General features: G+C 42.0%; 1 pseudogene; it reads right to left on the bottom strand.

Moving 5' to 3' along the window:
• Window positions 1-18,362: 18,362 nt before the first annotated feature.
• On the bottom strand, window positions 18,363-18,843 carry LOC142835998 (large ribosomal subunit protein eL21 pseudogene; annotated as a pseudogene).
• Window positions 18,844-19,494: the final 651 nt, after the last annotated feature.

The raw sequence follows: 19,494 nt of genomic DNA, 5'->3' as shown, positions 1-19,494 counted from the left end.
ACTAGGTAAGCAAAAGGAAAGTCAAAGTGTGAAATAGAGTTGTGTGATGACTTGGTAAGAAGTTAGCAAGACTTCATTCTTAGCCGAGTGTGGCAGGATTTGCTTCTTATTAGACTATTTGATAGGAAGCAAAATTATTGAAGCCCAATAAAAAGTGTAGGGAGAGGGGACAGCTAGAAAGATGGCTCAGCGGTCAAGAGCCCTGGCTGTTCTTTCAAGGGACCTGACTCAGTTCCCAGCACCCACATGAGCCCATAACCATTTGTAACTCCAATTTCAGGACCCCCGACATCCTCATCCAGCCTCCACAGGCACCTGGTGCACAGACTTAAATGCAGACAAAACTTCCTGACCTAGTTGAGCTTAGTTAGTTACCATTGCTGTGAAGAGACGCCATGACCACGGCAACTCCTATGAAGGAAACATTTAGCTGTGGCGGCTCACTCACAGTTCAGAGGTTCAGTCCGTCGTGGCAGGGAGCATGGCAGCGTGCAGGCAGACATGATGCTGGAGAAATAGCCGAGTGTCCTACATCTTACAGGCAACAGGAAGTCAACTGACCGTCACACTGAGCCGGCCCTCACGGTGACACACTTCCTAATAGTGCCACTCCTTTGGGGGCCATTTTCTTTCAAACCCTCATGCACCCATGCACATAAAAAATATATTTTTTAATAAAAATAAAATTTTTTAAAAAATGAAATCTTTAAATGAAAACACTTCACTCAGTTCTCCTGCTGGATTCAATGCAAGTCTCTAAATTTGTTTTATTTCTTTCTTAAAATCAGAGCTAGTATATAACTTTAAAGGTTTTCTTCAGACCTACAATTATAAAGATTGGGTTTTTTTCCTGAAAAGGAACCAAGTTGAAAAATAAATTACAAATTGTGTGACTTATACCCACTGAGAACTTATTAGCTGGGTTTCGAGGTCTGACTTTTCTATTTTTTTGAGGCAGCGTTTCTCTGTGTGTAGCTCTGGCTGTCCTGGAACTCACTCTGTAGACCAGGTTGGCCCTGGACTCACAGAAATTCACCTGCCTCTGTCTCCCAAGTGCTGGAATTAAAAGCGTGCACTACTACTGGAGTCTGGTTTTTTAACAGAAAGGGACTGAAATATGACTCCGTGACTCCCTCCCTGAGAAGCAGCAACACTGTGATCAAGAGCTGGGGCTGGGGTCCAAGTACATGGAAGAGTGGTAGCTAATCTGAATAATGCCCTGATTTCCACGCTCAGCAACACACACGTACACACATGTACACATAAGCAAGTGTGAGCACACACAGCGACACACACGTGTGTCCCTGGAATGCCATTTACATAGCTTTTCTGAACGTTTGTAGTTAAACCACTTGACGTCCTGGCATGAATGTTGGGGAGACTGAATGAGCCCTGTGCATTGCACACCGTCCCGTACCAGTGCTGGGCTTGTGCGTGGCGTCACTTAAGTTACCGATTCTATTTTTGTCACACAGTTAAATGCAAAGGGGAAAAAGAAAACCGTTTTCTTTTTCTTGGTCAGTATTTCAGAACTTTGCAGGACACTATGCCAACATTTACCACCCAAAAAGTCTTTTAAAATTCTGAGGTCAACTAAATCATTCAAAAATAAAATGAACTCTGGAGAAGGCAAAGAGTCCCACTGAGGCACAAGATGGCAAGCAGGCTTGCTTGCTTGCTGCTAACGCGGGTGCTATAATAACAACAGCCCTCCACCCAGGTAGCACTTCTTCCAAAGACTTGGTTGCATTTTTTTTCAGAGCTATTTTCTTTATCTTGGCTAGAGGAAATAATCCCAGTTAAAGTAAGTTGTGTTTTGTAGGAAATAATAATTATGATGGTTTTTTTTTACAACCTAAAACTTTATTGAGGGAAAAAATGATATATTTTCTGTCATCTTCAATATTATTTTTAAAAGCATCACATCTTAGAACAGGCTTTCTTATTAATTATTATTATTAACAATAATAACACTAATTATAACCATCAGCCGCTGGCAGCTGCTCAGACAGAGGAATGAGAGGCTCAATAAGCCTCTTCAAGTTTAAGGTTTTCCTGCAACATATAATTTTAAAATCCTGGAAATAGATTTAAACACAAGTAATTCTATATTTGCTCCCTTAATAGTGTTGTGACGTAAGCGACCCCTTCCTATTGAACCTGTTCCTTCCAGCTGCACAGGTAACAGCTATTCACACCCTTGCAACTCACACCCAGCAGAGACAGAAACCGCAGTAAACTTCACTGGGGTCTGGAGTAAAACAACTGGTTGACTTTCTTCGAGTTGAGCTGGCAGGGTGACAGTTGCCAGGCCTGGAAACTCGAGGTTGAGCCCCAGGCCTCACACAGTAGGAGAGAACTGACTCCCACTCCCGGTAAGCTGTCCTCCGACCACCACAAGTGCGCTATGGCACGCGTGTGCATTAACACACAATAAACAAGTAAATCTAACAAATTTTAAAACCAATAAAAGAAGTTTAAAAAATAATAATCACATTTATCAGAACTTAGGAGAGCTAATCCCACTGACACTGAGCAACCTCAATTAGCCAGAGGTAATGACTTCATCTAGGCATCACTGTGGCTATTCATCGGAGAAGAATCTGGGGAAGTGACAGTAGGTATTCTTACGCAATTTCCCTTGCGTTGTTCCTTTCCCCAATCTTATCTGAGGGCATTGCTCTCAAATAACTTCCCTCGCGTCTACCTGCTTTGTGGTGTGCTGTCTCTTTTCATATCCATTCTATTCTACTTCATCAAACTTACAGAAAGTAAAAGACACTTATGTATTATCTCCTTACTCCCAAGAGTGCATAAACTTTAGTCACTTAAGTTCTTACGGACTCAGAGAAGCATGTGTGGCAATTACTGGTTCTCAAATCCCAGTGTACTATTAGTCAGCTATCTGGAAATTCTGGTGCACAGAACACACTAGAAAGTCAAGCATTGGCACTGGGCTTTCGGTAGTTAGCCTTGTTGGCCGTTACTAGGACTCGCCAAAACCTGCTTCTCTGCTCCTTCCTGGGAATGCAGAAGACTGAAGGTCCCAGCTTCCTCACAGCTGCAGAGGTCAAGAACACTTCTGGCCAGTTAGTAAACAGGATGATGAGGATCATACTCGAGTGGCGAGAGCAAAGATTGTGTGTGCTTTCCACCACACTTTCTTAAATATTGACATACTAGAAGCTTAGTCATAGGTGGACAGCCGGGGCACGTAGGTGCTGTGACCTATAGCAAGGCCTTGCACAGACGGAGAGTCCATCTTTTACTCTTTTAAACCACTTAGACTAAAATCGTGGGACTTAGCCTATTCTAATTGGTCCGTGATGGAAACCTACAAGGAGGAAAAATAAGTAATGAGCTAAGAGGTGCAGGTGAGGAGGGGAGGCATTGCTCTGGAGACAAATGCTAGTGTCGGCCTAGCCAGAACTAAGGAACAGGTGGTAAGCTAAGATGCAAGAATTTCACCAGAGACTACAAAAGTCCAGTGAAAACTACGGCTTCCTACATCTGCAAATATCTTTAGTTTAATAGTTCTCCAGGTTTCCCACACATTAATATCAACCAAATACGAGATTCAAATTAAAGCTTACAAAATTGAAAAAGAAAAATCACTGTGAGCAAGAGTCAGCAGAAACCATCAGAAATGGACACTCAACATTTTTCAGACATCCAAACTTCCATCTACAGACTACAAAAAAAACCCATGTATAATGTATAAACTGAATCACAAAAATTAGTAATCAATAGAAAATTATCAAAAGTAAAACACACATAATCCATAAATGAAAAGTAGCTATTGTTAAACTAAAGGCCAAAGATGAGAAATCAGAAAACAGAAGTACAATTAAAATCAGCAAATTGGAGATCTGTTCTGAGGAAATTATTCGATACTCACAAGGGAGAGACAAGAAAATGAAAACTAAGAGTAATTGGCAGAGATAATATAGTGGAAAGTGCAACTCTTAGTAATAGGCCCAGTGTGGTGACACACGCCTTTAATCCCAGCACTCAAGAAGAAGAGGCCAGTGGATCTCCAGGAGTTCAAGGCTGGTGTGGTCTACAGAGTGAGTTCCAGGACAAGCAAGAGTTGCATAGTGTGACCCTGTCTCAAAAATGAGCAAAACCTCTAAAATGAAAAGGAGGGGAGGCAACAGTTGAAAAGATAGGGACATAGTTTTACAGATCTAAGCACGTGAATTCTCAGATTTTGAGAACAGCACATTGTTCAGGCAAGCAGTCTTTTAAATTCTGTCGTATGAAGAATTCAATTGTTTCGCAGTGAGAGAACCAATCTAGTCTATCATTTTGCTTAGTCGGAAGTTCCTTGGCAGTTCTTAGGCTGCACTAGATTTGAGTACCAACAGATATGACAAATATACATTAATCGGTGGTGAGATGATTTAGTAGGAAAAGCACTCGCTGCTATGCTTGAAGACCTGTGTTTCATCCCCAGAACCTACATAGTAGAAGGCAAGAAGTGACGCCAGCTGTCCTCTGCCCTCCACAAGTGTGTGATGGATTGTGTAAAACCAACACACACACACACAAATACACAAATAAATGTATGTATTTATTTGTTTGATATGTGTAAACAATACATTGAGGGTTTTTTTTGAGAGGTAAAGAGTGCTTTGCTCGCCAACTGCACATAGACACATTTTAAGCTGCTGTTTACAAATTTTACAAAGATTGCTGAAAGTTAAAAGACAGATCACAAAGCCAGTCACCAGACTGTGTCACATCTCTGGATCTGTTGATTTGGGCTTTGTGGTAGACTCTGCCTGACAGAAACAATCAAGGAAGGAGTTATTTTCGTTCATAATTTCAGAGGGTTCAGTCCATCATGGGGGGGGGGAGTCATGGTTTTCACCCACCTCTTGCTCCCTTTCCCTTCTCCAACCATCTCCACTTGCCCTTTGACCTTTAGGTCACATGTGTGTAATTACCCTCTCTTGTTTCCCGTTTCCTCCCTCTAGACATTTCCTCTCCTAGCTTAGACCTTTCATATTTCATATAGCTTATCTACATGTGTGTATAAATTTGTATCTTGGTTCTATAAATGTAAGAAAACATGGAATATCTATCTGCACGTGTCTAGGTCATTTCCCTTGCCCTTCAAGTACATACCCTGGACAGCCATAGCTGGGTCAAGAGGTGGCTCCCACTTGACTCTTTCTAGAAACTGTCATTCTGATTTCCATATTGCTGTACCAGTTTGCATTTCCACAAACTATTTCTCAGGGTCCTTCTTCTGCCTACATTCTTGAGTGCAGTTGTTGTTTGTTGTCTTGGTAAGTCATTCTGAATGGTGAGAAGAAGACCCTCAGTGTGCTTTTAATTCACAGTTTCCTAATGCCTAAGGACATTCAACATCCCATTTACTGCCTGGATGGCATACATAATTTTTTAGTTGTTTATAGATTGTAGATATTAATTCCTTGTCAGATACATAGCTGTCAAGGTTTATTCCTTAGATTGTCTCTTCACTCTTCTGACTGTGAAACCCAATTTTACTTCATAGACAAGGGGAGGATGAAGATTAGGATTTAATTTTATATTTAAGAAGTTAGTAAGAGAAAAGAAAAGTCATATGAGGAAAAGAAAAAACTGTAGAGTATAAAATAAAGAAAATGGTGCTCTAAGGATGTTCAGTTATCTAAGATGTAGGTAGCTCTTAACCTTTATCTTTTTTAAAACAATATTTTTAGTTATTTGTTGAAGATTGCATATGTATACAATGTATTTGATCATATCTGTCCACCATACCTCCTTCCAGCTCCCTGTAGTGTTCCCCCACCCTGCCTCCCTCCCAGCTTCATGTCTTCTTTTGTCATTGTTGCTGCTGTTGTTATTAAACCTGACTCCAGCTACTGCTTCCCATATGCACATGGGTGTGGTTTCATCCACTGGGACATTGGTAACCAACTAGTGTTCATGTCTCCAAAGGAGAGAGACTTTCCCTGCTTCAACGATCATCAATTGCCAAGAGCTCCACCACCAAGGATAAGACCTTGGGACTCCCTCCCCCATTCACGCTGGAACTTTGACTGACTTGATCTTATACAGGTCTTTCACATGTAAACTACAATTAGTGTTAGTTTGTGTGTCCAACAGCCATGTCATGTCCAAAAGTCAGCATTTATAGTGCTCTTTCCTACTCACCAGCGCCTACACTCTTGCTGCCCACTCTTCCATTCTATTCCCTGAGCATTAAATGGCAGGACTCATCCACAACTGAGCACTCCTCATTAATTATACTTGGCACTTTCACCAGATATGGGTCTCTACATTAACTGCTGCCCTCTGCAATAAATAAATAAATAAATAAATAAATAAATAAGTTTCTCTGACAAAAGTAAAAAACAACTCAAACCTGTGGATATTTATACCCATACATACCGTAGAGGGCAGTTTGATAATATGACCATTTCATTTAACACCAACAGTGTGTTCTCCCGCCAAAAAAGTCTATGACTCCCAATCATGGGTTTTTTGCCAGGCTTATAGAACTAAGCACGAAACCTCTTCTATGATGAAGACCTCACATCCAGGCTGAGAGTGGTTGGTTGCCCCTTAGCTGTCATGCCACTATTGCACCAGTAGGCACATTTTGCTAGGCTGGTCAGTTAAGCTTTATTTTTCACAGAATCACATGGAGAGAGCAAAGTGTGAAAGGACTGCCTCTACCCCAGAAAGGTTCTAGGTCAGCAGGTGCAGGATGCGCCTGAGATTTCATGTTTATAACTCACCCCAGATGATACTGCTGAGGTAGGAATCTGAAGACCAAATATTAAGAATCACTAATCTAAGTTAATGTTTTAAAATTCTAACCAAGGGACTGGAGAGATGGCTTAGTGGTTAAGAGCACTGGCTGCTCTTCCAGAGGTCCTGAGTTCAATTTCCAGCAACCATATGTTGGCTCCCAACTGTCTATAATGGGATCTGGTGCCCTCTTCTGGCCTGTAGGTATACATGCAGGCAGAATACTATATACATAATAAATTAATTAAAAATAAATAAAATTCTAAACAAAATAACCATAGAGGTTTATTCAGTTCAAGTAGCAGAAAGTATAGTACATATGTGTGTGTGCGACTCAGAGCTCCCCGCCTGCTCCTGGGAAGAAGGCAGAATCAGGCTTAGGCAGGCGGAAGAGCATGGCGGATTCCTGCCGCCATACAGGGACGTGTTTTCAGACTGCACAGTGCTCTGCGTGTCAGATTTGGATGTAACTTGGATGAAAAGAATTTCTGTGCTGTATGCTCAGTCTCAGAATTAAAGTGCTGAGTGCCGCTCCTACCTGGCGGCCCCAGAGCTAGCACAAAATGGTACGTCCTCCATTTTGAAATTTTCCTGACTCAGCTTCAGCTGCAAAGCCTGCAGCTCATTAAGAGGTCCTGCCACGAAACACTTAAATAGTGTTGACGAAAAGCTGAACGCATGCTTTTCGGTTTTCAACCTTAGCAGGAAAAAAGCTGCGCCGTTTAAAAATGCCAGCTTTCTGGGCCATCCTGCCAGGGTAAACTCTGACTGTTTGAGGCAGGAGGGCCGGCTACAGAGAGAGGACTTGAGTGTTGTCTGTTGTAGCTTGTTGGCTGGCAGGGACCTTGAAATGCTATAAACATGGCTACAGCCAGTACCTCAGCCTTGAGGCTGGAAAGCTAAGAAATGGACTGGATCTAGCTGGCAAAGCCACGCCTTTAGTCCTACTGATATTGCTTGGTAAATTAAAGGCTCTTGTGGTCAGAAAAAGAGATATACAGTAAAGAGAGATTCAAAGACAGAGAAAATTTCTGAACGATTTACAGCGTGTTAAAAATATATGCAGACTAAAAGTTAAAATTCTTAAAGTAAAACTCTGTGACTTCAAGGCATGGTAGCACACGCCTTTAATCCCAGTGCCTAGAAGGCAGAGACGAACAGATCTCTGTGAGTTCAAGGTGTAGTAGCAAACACCTTTAATCCCAATGCCTGGGAGGCAGAGACAGGCGGATCTCTGAGAGTTCAAAGACAGCCTGGTCTACAGATCTACGCTCAAAAAGCAAAAAGTTAACCTAGAAATGTCTCAGCTTAGATTCTTAAGCGCCTAATGATTTAAAGGCGCAAATCAAAAGTGCTCCTGGATAGTAAAAAATTGCAGATTCACAATAGGACAGATTCAGACCACTAAACGAGTCACACTGTTGGATGAATGTACGTAGGCTTGAGAGAGAGAAGAAAAGGAATATAGAGAATAAAGTTAATGGTTAAAAAAAAAAAAGGTAAAGTCTTTAAAGAGACAGAATAAAGTAAAGTGATAGAGTAAAAATAAGCCGCGTAAAGATGAAAAATTCACAGAGAATCTGGATTCTTTGTATTATTGTGTTTTCTTTAAAATTTTTGACTGTGAAGGAGCTAAGTACAGAGAGACATTTCATTACATGGGCTGCCAAGCTAAACCAGAATGGATATAAGGGTATTACGATTTCAGAATTTGGGTCTAAGGATATGATGCTTTGGAGAGAGTCTTCTTTTGTTTTCACAGAGGATGAGACTCTATGGATTTCTTCTATTCCGATTTGGTATGATGGACCACGTCCTCCTGAAGGGTTGCTGTGAACATCTTCAGAAAATTGCTTTGCTCAACTGCCAACTGAGATGAAACTAGCACACAGGTTATACCAAGAAAGACCTAATTAACGACGCCCCCATTCAGCAGGAAGCAGTTTGGAGAGAAAAACTGCGCCCATATTCCCAAATATGGTTTATAAATGTTCTTTTACATTTAAAGGGGGATATGATATAGACATGAATAATTTGCATTAGTATAGATTTTGCTTTATTGATAGAGATTTACGGTCAATTTTGTTATATGTATAAATGTTTCTGATGTAACTTTTACTTGATAACTGTTTTGTTATATGTAATTTTGCTATGTTAAAGTTAAAGCCTTTTTTGTTTAAACAGAAAAAGGGGAAGTGATGTGGGAGTGTCATATATCAATCTGTTGATTTCATTGTAAGCAATAAAGAAACTGCTAGGCCCATTGGATAGGCCCACCCTTAGGTGGGTGGAGTAGACAGAACAGAATGCCGGGAGGAAGAGGAAGTGAGGTCAGACTCCACAGCTCTCCTCTCCGGAGCAGACGCCTCAGGAGAGACACCATGCTACCCGCTCCAGGGAAGACGCACGCCATGCCCCAGCTCCGACCCAGGATGGACTTAGGCTAGAATCTTCCCGGTAAGCGCACCTAGGGGCGCTACACAGATGATTAGAAATGGGCCAGAGCAGTGTTTAAAAGAATACAGTGTCCGTGTAATTATTTGGGGCATAAGCTAGCCGGAGCCAGGCGGCTGGGGTATTGGGGACGCAGCCCAGCCGCCGCTCCATATTACTACATGTGCGTGTGCATTTGTCTTCATTCCTTTCTTACATCCATGAATTACATAGGTTTACCTATGTAAAAATAAGAAAATTGCAGGAAGTTCACTGATCAGCAGGAGAACACCACAATTAGGCTTTGGAAGAAAGCCATGGGACTAACATAGCAGCAGAAAGATAAAATACTGCTTTCTTCAAGACTAGAAGGGTGCTAGATTTCTGTTGATAGAACCTACACAGGATCAAGGTCAATAAAGAATGTGTTAATAGCAGACTAGAGGAAATTAGTGAAGGAGAAAAAGAAAAAGCAGCAAAACATTATCAGCAGAATATACAAGAAAACAATTTGGCTTCAAGTGCCCTCAGGTCTTCTAGGAGAGATCTATGCAAACGAAGACATAATTATCAAGCTCAGTCAAACTGGATGATTAGGGATGGTGAGGACTTTTCAAAAGAAGTAGACTTTGTCCTAGGCCATACGTTATCAGAGTTGTATGTGTTTCTTGAAGCTATTTTTTTTAATACTTTCTCTTCCAACATGTTTTGTATTATCAATAGGGGTTAAGTCATTAACAAGCCTATTACATTGCTAAGGGGAATTACTAATTTTAAGTGCCTGGTTTTAAAAAAAATAGCATTTTATTATATCCAAAGCTTCAGTGGGCAAACAGAAGTGGGTAGCAGGATGGAGTTTCAGCTCATCTGATGAGTACTTACCTGTCATGCTTGATTATCATCATGAAAAGGAAGGAGACAGATAACCATAAATTTAATTAGAAAAGATATCAAAAAGTATATATAATGTATATTTTATGTATGTCCAAAGAAATAAAGTTATACTCCAAAGACTATGAAGTGCAGAAACACCTCTAGTGGATGTTTGATATTAGGAAAGAAACAAAAGTAGAGAGGAAATTTAAAAGGCTTGCCTTTAAAACAATAAGATACAGCTGGCCAGGGGTGGCACACACCTTTAATCCCAGCACTTAGGAGGCAGAGGCAGGTGGATCTCTGTGAGTTCGATGCCAGTGTGGTCTACAAGAGCTAGTTCCAGGTCAGTCCCCAAAGCAATAGAGAAACCCTGTCAAAAACAAAAACAAAAAGAACAAGCTAGGATAGTTATAATCCCAGGTGTTTATGATTCTTTAAATGTTGTAGAATGATAGAAGAATATTTGAACATTCTACCTTTTATATTTGTAAAGAAGGTAAAGGAAACTCAGTGACATTAAATTAATCCATTAACCGACCTTTTCTATTTTTGTCTATCTATGGGCACGGGCATATGCACATGTATGCAGGTACATGTGGGTGTACATTCAGAGGTCAGAGGATAACGATGGGTCCTGGTCCTTACTTTCTAACTTGTTTGAGACGAGGTTTCTGGTTGGTTTCCAGTATAGAGCAGACTAGCCTGCCAGCAAACTCTAGGGTATTCTCCCATCTCCCAGCAGGAACGCCACGGTTACAGGTGTACTCAGCTTCTCGTGGGTCCTGGAGGTCTGACCTCAGTTCCCCATGCTTACACAGCAAATGCTTTACCCACTGAGCCATTTCTCCAGCCTTCTGCTTGTCTAATAAAGATTTCTAGTTTAAAGAGAACACTTAGCAGCAATTAGATTTTTATATGGTGGTATAAAATTAAACTTGGCTTATTTAGAAAGAAGTCTTTGTTTGATCATAATTGGCACCAATCTGGGGACAAACACGCAATTTGCAATGCTCCTTAAATAGAATTTAATGAGAGTAACTTTGCACCTGTGCAAGCCTTGCAGCCTTGGAGCTGTGAGTGACTTCTAGTGTCATATGGAAATTTCTTCCCTTCTTCATCTTTATGGGTGTTCTTCTCCCAAGCGCACATTTTGTTTAGACATCTAATGTGAACACCCCACTTTTTATACTTCTTAGAAAGAAATAAGCAGGAGGTATCAAGTACCTCTTACTGAGGTTTCAAATGTCCAAGCCAATGAATTATTATCCTAACCCTCATCCTTTTCCTTCCCCACACTTCCACATTGCCTTCTGCCAGGGCATTGCTGTGGACTTCGCTGGCACATTCTAGCATTCTTTTAGTGTTAACGACAGCAAGCTATGCTGTGTATCTGTGTAGTGTGAGTACATGGATCAAAGTGTCTTCTTGCTCCAGAACAACCTTCATGTCACATGGCTCCCCAACATATCTATGCATCAGAACAAAGTCCGTGAATCCAAGCAACTTGAGTCTCTGACACCTCCCTGTTGCCTGGGAGCACTGCTGGTGGATCAACAGGTATGAGATGCCGTGTGAGGCTCCCCTGTTGTTGAAAAGCTGACCTGACTGATTTGAGACTATCAAAGGATGGAGGTACCATTTTGTTCTAACCTGTGGCAGAAGCACCATGGCACTAAAGCATGCCATGCAGCTGTACTTTTCCTTCAATTTCCTTTGAGATTTATGAAGACTATTTTCACTTTTGTGCTATTCCTTTGGACTAATTTTATGGGGAAAAAAGATGAGTATAAAGACATAGTCCAAGCACAGAAAAAGACTAACATTCAAATATAAAAGGGAAGCACAATAATGAATTGTACCAAAAAATATAGACAAAACTGTAAGTTTTTTCAATTAAAAAGTTTAAGATATAAAGTTGGGTGTGGTCATGCACACTTGTAATCCCAGCACTTAGGAGGTGGAGGCAGAAGGATCAAAAGTTCAAGGTCATCCTCAACTATACAGTAAGTTAAAGAAGAACCTGGGCAGCAGCGTAAGACCATATCTCAAAGCACACAAAATATGAAGTTGCATATGTACACATATGGAAGCATTGTATGGTACTCATTGATAGGTGCATGGTTTGTGTTTTTATGATTTGGTTGAAAACTGATGTGGGAGTCCCCTCTGTGAATAAAGGAACTGGCTTGGACTGATAGGACAGAGTAGACTACGTGGGGAAAACTAAACTGAATGCTAGGAGGAAGAAGGCAGAGTAGAGGGAAGCCATGTAGCCCCGCCAGAAATAGACACCGGATGAACTCTTACTGGTAAGCCATAGTCACGTGGCAATACACAGATTAATAGAAATGGGTTAAATTTAGATGTAAAAGTTAGCCAATAAGAATCTAGAGCTAATGGGCCAAGTAGTGATTTAAATAATATAGTTTCTGTGTGATTATTTCGAGTCCGGGTGGCCAGGAAACAGACAAATGGCCTCCTTACAGAAGAAAATAAATTTCTAAATGAATGCATTTTATATAGGCACCAAGTCTTCAACTATGGTCACATAAACATAGTTTAATAAGTTTGCCATTTAAACATCAAGAATTGGCTTGCAGATAAAATTTATAGGTCCAATTTCTAAGTAGAACTTTTCTCCATGATTGGCTTTAAAACTCAAACATTATAACCATGTTTTTTTATTTCCTCCACTCAGAAGCTAGAAGTGTTATATGTTTAAAACATCAGAATCAAGGAGAAATATGAGCATCATTGGGGTTTCTTGCCATTTTCTATAGACCTTGAGTTCTTAAAGAGTCAACAACAGGATGACCCTGGGGACCAGAGGACCAGAACTATCCTCAGCACTAAGTACAATAAGGTCTCATCTCTATGAGGAATCTAAAAGAGCCAGACTCCCAGAATCAGAGAGGATGATGGTTGCCAACACGTAGGAGATGAGAGAAATGGGAAGATGTTGGCCAAAGGGCACAAGTTTTAATTATGATGAATGAGTCATACCAGTGGTTCTCAACCTTCCTAACACTGTAACCTTTTAATACAGTTCCTCATCTTGTAGAGACTCCCAACCATAAAATTATTTTTGTTGCTACTTCACAACTGTAATTTTGCTACTGTTGTGAATCATAATGCATATCTGTGTTTCCATGGTCTTAGGTGACCCCCAAAGAGGTCACAAGTCACAGGTTGAGAACCACCGCTCTAAAGGATTCCATTATGGACCATTAATAATTTTTGTTGTGTATGTACAAGTTTGTACATGTGTGTGCACATGGAGGGCAGAAGACAACTTTGTGGAGTCTATTTTGTCTTTCTATATCTTTTGAGCTCTGGGGATAAAACTCAGGTTGTCAGCCTTTCTAGGCAGACACTCAGCCTGCTAAGCCACCTTGTCTACCCTATTGTTGGTCATTTACAACTGTTGTGAAAATAATCTTCAATTTGTAAAAAAAAATATTTAATTTTTTGGTGTGTCTATATGTGGACTTGTGCACATGAATGCAGGGCCTACAGAAGTCAGAAGAGAACACTGGATCTCCTGAAACTGTAGTTGCAGACGCTTGTGAGCAGCCGGATGTAGGTGCTAGGATCTAAACTGCGGTCCTCTGGAAGAGCAGAAGGCTCTTCTCACTGCTGAGCCATCTCTGCAGCCCCCTCAAACACCTGATGAGACTTCTTCCCACCAACAAACATAGCTGCTCCTCCCTATCCACAAGGGACTGCTTCCAGGACACACACGTCTCCCATTCCTTGAGTTCTAAAATGTATGGATACTCCAGTCCCCTCAGTTGCCTTTAAATGACAGAATACCTTATAACATAAATCCTATGTAGACAGTTATCTGTATTGTTGGGGATCCTCACAGGATGAGTCTGTACATTTTCATTTCTGACACATTAATTTTCAAGCGGTTCTGATTCACTAAAGGGAGTCCACTGGCATGGAGGACTGTGCAATTCTTTAAACCAGCGCTAAGGAAATGCATTCTCCTCTTCCTAGAATACTTAAGCCTTTTTGTAACCTAATGTTCTCTCTCTCTCTCTCTCTCTCTCTCTCTCTCTCTCTCTCTCTCTCTCTCTCTCTCTCTCTCTCTGTTTTGTTTTGTGATGGGGGAGAAGTCTTCTGTTCTGTGTTAATTTCACTGGTTAAATAAAGAGACTGCCTTGGCCCTGATAGGACAGAAAATTAGGTAGGTGGAGTAGACAGACAGAATGCTGGGAGAAAGAAGCCGAGTGAGTCAGTTGCCATGATTCTCCCACTCCAGACACACACAGGTTAAGATATTTCCTGGTAAGCTAGCTCGTGGTGCTACACAGAATATTAGAAATGGGTTAGATCAATATGTAAGAGCTAGCCAATAAGAGGTTAAAACTAATGGGCCAAGCAGTGTTTAAAAGAATACAGTTTCCACGTAATTATTTCAGGTAAAGCTTGCCGCGTGGCGGGATGACACAGCCCGCCGCTCTTATTACAACAGTTTTGGTTTTCAATACAGGGTTTCTCTGTGGTTTTGGATCCTGTCCTGAAACTAGCTCTTGTAGACCAGGCTGGCCTTGAATTCACAGAGATCCGTCTGCTTCTGCCTCCCAAGTGCTGGGATTAAAGGCGTGCACCATCACCGCCTGATCTGTTCTTTCTATTTATACACAGTTACATTTAGAAAATGATGATTTTTTGTCTAGTTTTCCAATCACGATGCATTTACTTTAAAGAGGGACAATATAATGTTTCTATTGCATAAAAAGGGCTAAGTATCCTTTTCTCTCTCTGCTGCTCTCCGATTCCTTATGTTAGTCTACTTTCTGTGGGACTGTAGAGACCACAAGCCCTATTCTGCCCTCCATCTCATCTCCCTGCATAAACCTTGGTCTGCCCTGCCCTTTTCATGATGGTGCTGAGATTTTAGCTGCTCCCTGTTCCCCATCAGCAGCAAACTCATCTGCCAGGTTCTTTTGAGTCTACCTTGAACTTCAAGTCCCCTGGATCTCAGCTTTTTTTCCTATTTCCTGAGTCGTGGGCTGCTTCAAGAGCTTCTGAACTAGCCTTCTGCTAGTCCTACAGGTAGAAATACTGGTGACTCCCCATTAAATACAAGATGAAGATCAAACATTCCCACCTAGAATCTGAAGCAAACCCCACTATTCTTGGATTCATAGGCTTCTTGGCCTCATTTTCTACCATACTCCCCATGCCCTTCCCATACAGGCGTTCTTCCCAAATGTGTCTCACTGTATCAAATGACAGTCCCTTCGTTCAAGTACCCGGACGGTGAGTCCTTCACGGGAAAGCCACGGGTGAGTATAGTTTCCTTTTCCGAATTGCCAGAACGGGTCTACCTCTTCTAACAATACTCCCATCACGACTCCTCCTCCGTCAAACACAATAAACCTGGGACATTTGCAGCATATATCATAGTAATTTTAATTTTATACAGCCTTTCTCCCCCTAGATTATAAACTTCTCAAAAGCAAGGACTGTAACTTTGAATCATTTCCACATATTCTAGCAAGACCCTTCATTCCCAGTGGGCACTTTATAAATATTTGTAACAGAAATGAGCAAACATTTCCTTGAAATCCGAGTGGGTTAAGCCACGGTGTGAGAAAACTCCTCAGGATCCTGATATGGGCTCCAGCTCTGCCCATTTGCTTTCTGTCTCCTCGCTGACAGAAACATGTTGGACACTCTACTATGTGCTATAGAAATGAATGAGACAGAAAGGAAGGATCTGAGGACGTTGAGCAGAAGGGACTTTACAAACCCTGCTCCTTGGCTCGTGCTCAGAGTGCTGCATGGACATTGTCCTGATCACGAACAATAACATTGCATAAAGTGCTGATAACCTAATGGGGACATGCCAATGTCCTTTGGAAGTCCTTTGATCACATTAATATATTTCTTCCTTGCGTGGGGCTCAGAAAATGAGGATGACAGAGAAGACAGAGAAGGAGCAAGTGGCAGAAAAGAATGACTTGGGAAAAATGAAAGGTCCAAGGAGCAAGTTAAAAGGGCTAGAGGTGATTGATAACCTTCGGGGTGTCTAACTGGTACCTTGCTCTGCCCGCGGCCCCTGCTGGTCTTTGATCTTCCTCTCAGCTCATCCCATCTGCCTCCTGGTTGGAAGGACCAAGATCAGGGATGCAGCTACTTCTTCCTTGGCTCCATCTGCAGCTTTGCTTCCTTACGGCCTGAGTGGATATACACAGGTATCGAAATTTGAAGGGACTCAGTTAGGGCTGTGGCTCAATGGGGGAGCACTTCCTAGCATGAACAAAGCCCCAGGCTCTAGACTAGATTGGAGGGGCATTTTTGTGGGTCAAAGTATGTTCCCCAAAATGGTATGTTCAAATAATGGCCCCCAGATACCAACAAATGTGGCCCTGAGTGAAAATGAGTCAGATAGCATTGAATTTGCAGATGTAATTAAATAAACATAAGGCCATACTGGATCAAAGGAGGACCTAGTTCCACAGTCCCTTTAAAAGAAAAGGGGGATGATTGCAACATACCACACATGCACACATGCACATGCCAACAGCAGCAACAGCGATGTGATAAAGGAAACAGGGACCAGAACAATGCAGCAGTAAGCCATGGAACCGAAGTTAGAGGAGGCAAGAAAGGATTCTCCACAGAGCCTTCAGGAGGGGCATGACTGCCAGTGCTTTCAAACCTCCCCCACCTGGGAGAGAACGCACTTTTGTCATTTCGAGCCATCCGGTTGGTGGGCATTTGCACAGCACCCCTACGAAACTGATACAGGGACTAAGGAGATTGAGTAATCAGAGACCTCGGAGCAAGAAGAAAGCTATGAAAGTTCTCCCCTCCCAAGGCGGAAGCTAATCCATTTGGCTCGTGTCACTAAACAATGTGGTCTGCACTACTTAGAAACTATTCTGTAACATTAAGTTCTGGCTGGGCAATTTCACTTTATTAAGGCTTGAAATCCCAACCAGAACAAAGAAGCTGCCACTGAAGAAAACATGGGAGTCGGCCAACTCTTGGCATCCAGTAGTTAATAAATACTTGTTGAATGAATACATGGAAATGGAATTATCAGAAAAGATCCTAGGACATAAAAGCAGAACTTCTAATCCTGAGCCCCAGAATATGGAGCTTTTGCCGTCTGAGCTGAGAAACTCAAGAGCTGTAGGGGAGCCCCAAAATTCAAGAGGAGTGGGCCTGGCATGAAATGTGTATAAAGCAATGGGCTAAGGCATCGCAGAAAGCTCTCCAGTCAGGGAAACAGAATGGATGGATCCTAGGATGGATCTGAGAGGTAATGGAGCATGTACTCATGGCTCATAAAACACGTAGTGAGGCGAAATAATTGGTCATGATGCAAGCAAAGAATGCTTCATCTTTCTTTGTTCGCAGTTTCCTCCTCAGCATCTACTGATTGTCTCTAGCAGCAAGCAGGAGCAGTTGTCAAAAGGCTCCAGGTGAGATGCTGGTCACACTGCCCCTCCCTAACAGCCCATGGGAATCTCTCCTTCCCCAGCACCCAAAGACCCAAACCACCCCGACTGCACCAGGATCCTGCAGCCCTTTCCCTTCAGGTTATATGCAGTCTTCAGAGCAAATTGCTGCCTGGCTCCATCTGGAAGACTTCCAGCCTCCCCAGGAACGGAGCTTTTATTTGCTCTGGGTTCTCTGAGTGGCACTGCCCAATTGAACTTCTGAAATGGTGGAGTATTCTACCTACCCAGACCTCTACTAACTTGAACTGTAGTAACTGTAACGGCTGAACTTGCTTTAAACTTTTGACTTAATTAATTTAAATTTAAGCAATTTTTTCGCGGTTGGTACCTACTATATCTACAAGCCAGTGTTAGATGTTTAAGGAAACGGACCATCTTCATTGCGTCTCTCTTCTCCTGCCTCCTCACCCCTGACTCTGAGTGACAAGAACCAGGTCATGAGCATCCTGTCCCTGTTCTGCCTGTGGAGTAAGAAACATTTTAGGGGACTGGTGGAGTTGCAAAGGACCCCACTACCCACCCATCTGGATAAGCCATCACTGAAAGGAATTTGATCACAGGAATGAATTAACCCAGCTCCACTTGGATTTTCATCTGACAGTTCAAGTGACCTGTATGTCGGTCACTCAGCACTTTTTAACAGCCACTAAGTGACTTTTTTTTTTTATCAATTAGTATGAAAAATTTAATAAAATCTGAATAGGAAAGACAGAGTGAACCAGCATTTTCTTTCAGGAAGAAGACACCACACTTCAACTTAAGAAAACCCCTTTACGGTCCAGGTCTTTTATTTCCTTTTGTACTTCAGGCCAGAAATTTGTACGGAATGGACTCCAGCAGCTCAGGCTCCATCCTGTTAGTCCTCATGATGTGTGCTTCTCTAGGTGGAGCAGGCTGGCGCTTCAGCTGAACCCAGGTGCCCTTCTCTTTGGCTTCCTTTTTCTTCTGGTCGTTTTCCATCACCTGCTTCAGGAAGTTGTCTCTGCTCTTCGAGTACTTGATGTGTTCAATCTGCACAGTAATTCTCTTGGCAAGAATCTTGCCCCTAACTTGCTTGTTTACAATGATGCCCACAGCATGCTGAGTGACACTGTAGACTCTCCCGGTTTTACCACCGTAACATTTATGGGGCATTCCTTTTGAACAGTGCCCATTCCCTTGATGTCTACAATATCGCCCTTCTTGTAGATTCGCATGTGCGTGGCCAAAGGAACAACTCCATGTTTCCTAAGGGCCTAGAGAACATATAGCAAGTGCCCCTCCTCCTCCCCTTTGTGCTTGCCATGTTGGCGAGTTACTGAAAGATGGCTACCATGGCCGAAAATGCCACTAAGTGATAGACTGTCACACTGCTCAGGAGGGGCTTCCCTCTAACTGGGGAGAACTCATCATTCATCAATGAAATAAAATTCATATTAAAATTAGATATTCAGGAAATGTGTGTCTATTGTCTAACTTTAGCTTATTTGTTTTGTCTGTGTGTGTGTGTGTGCACATGCACATGCACATGCGTGCACACACTAAGTAACTGCTAGTGACCTTGGAGACCAAAGATGATGATCTGCCACGTGGTTGCTAAAAACCGAACCCCAGTCCTCGCAAAAACAGCAAATGCTCTTAACCACTGAGCCATCTTTCCAGCCCCCAAACATAGGGTTTTTACAAAAAGATACTGTGCCTTTTCTAGGGTACAAAGACTCTTCCATCTCAGTCAGAACTCTCACTACTTACCGTGGTTCTCTCTGAGTTACATCAGGGACTTTGGGAAATCTTAGAAACAGTCCCCATCTAGTTCCTACCAAACCTGAACTTGCCTTTGATCAAGCTTTGCAGGGCGTTTACATGCGCAGTGTTGAAAAGCACTAATCTAAACAGAGTTGTCCACACTGACGCCACTGAAAGATGTAATAGACTGGTCTTTGATATTATATTTTAT

This window comes from Microtus pennsylvanicus, chromosome 15 (assembly GCF_037038515.1).
Source record: "Microtus pennsylvanicus isolate mMicPen1 chromosome 15, mMicPen1.hap1, whole genome shotgun sequence".
Taxonomy (NCBI): Eukaryota; Metazoa; Chordata; class Mammalia; order Rodentia; family Cricetidae; genus Microtus; species Microtus pennsylvanicus.
This window is presented reverse-complemented; position numbering and strand designations above follow the sequence as displayed.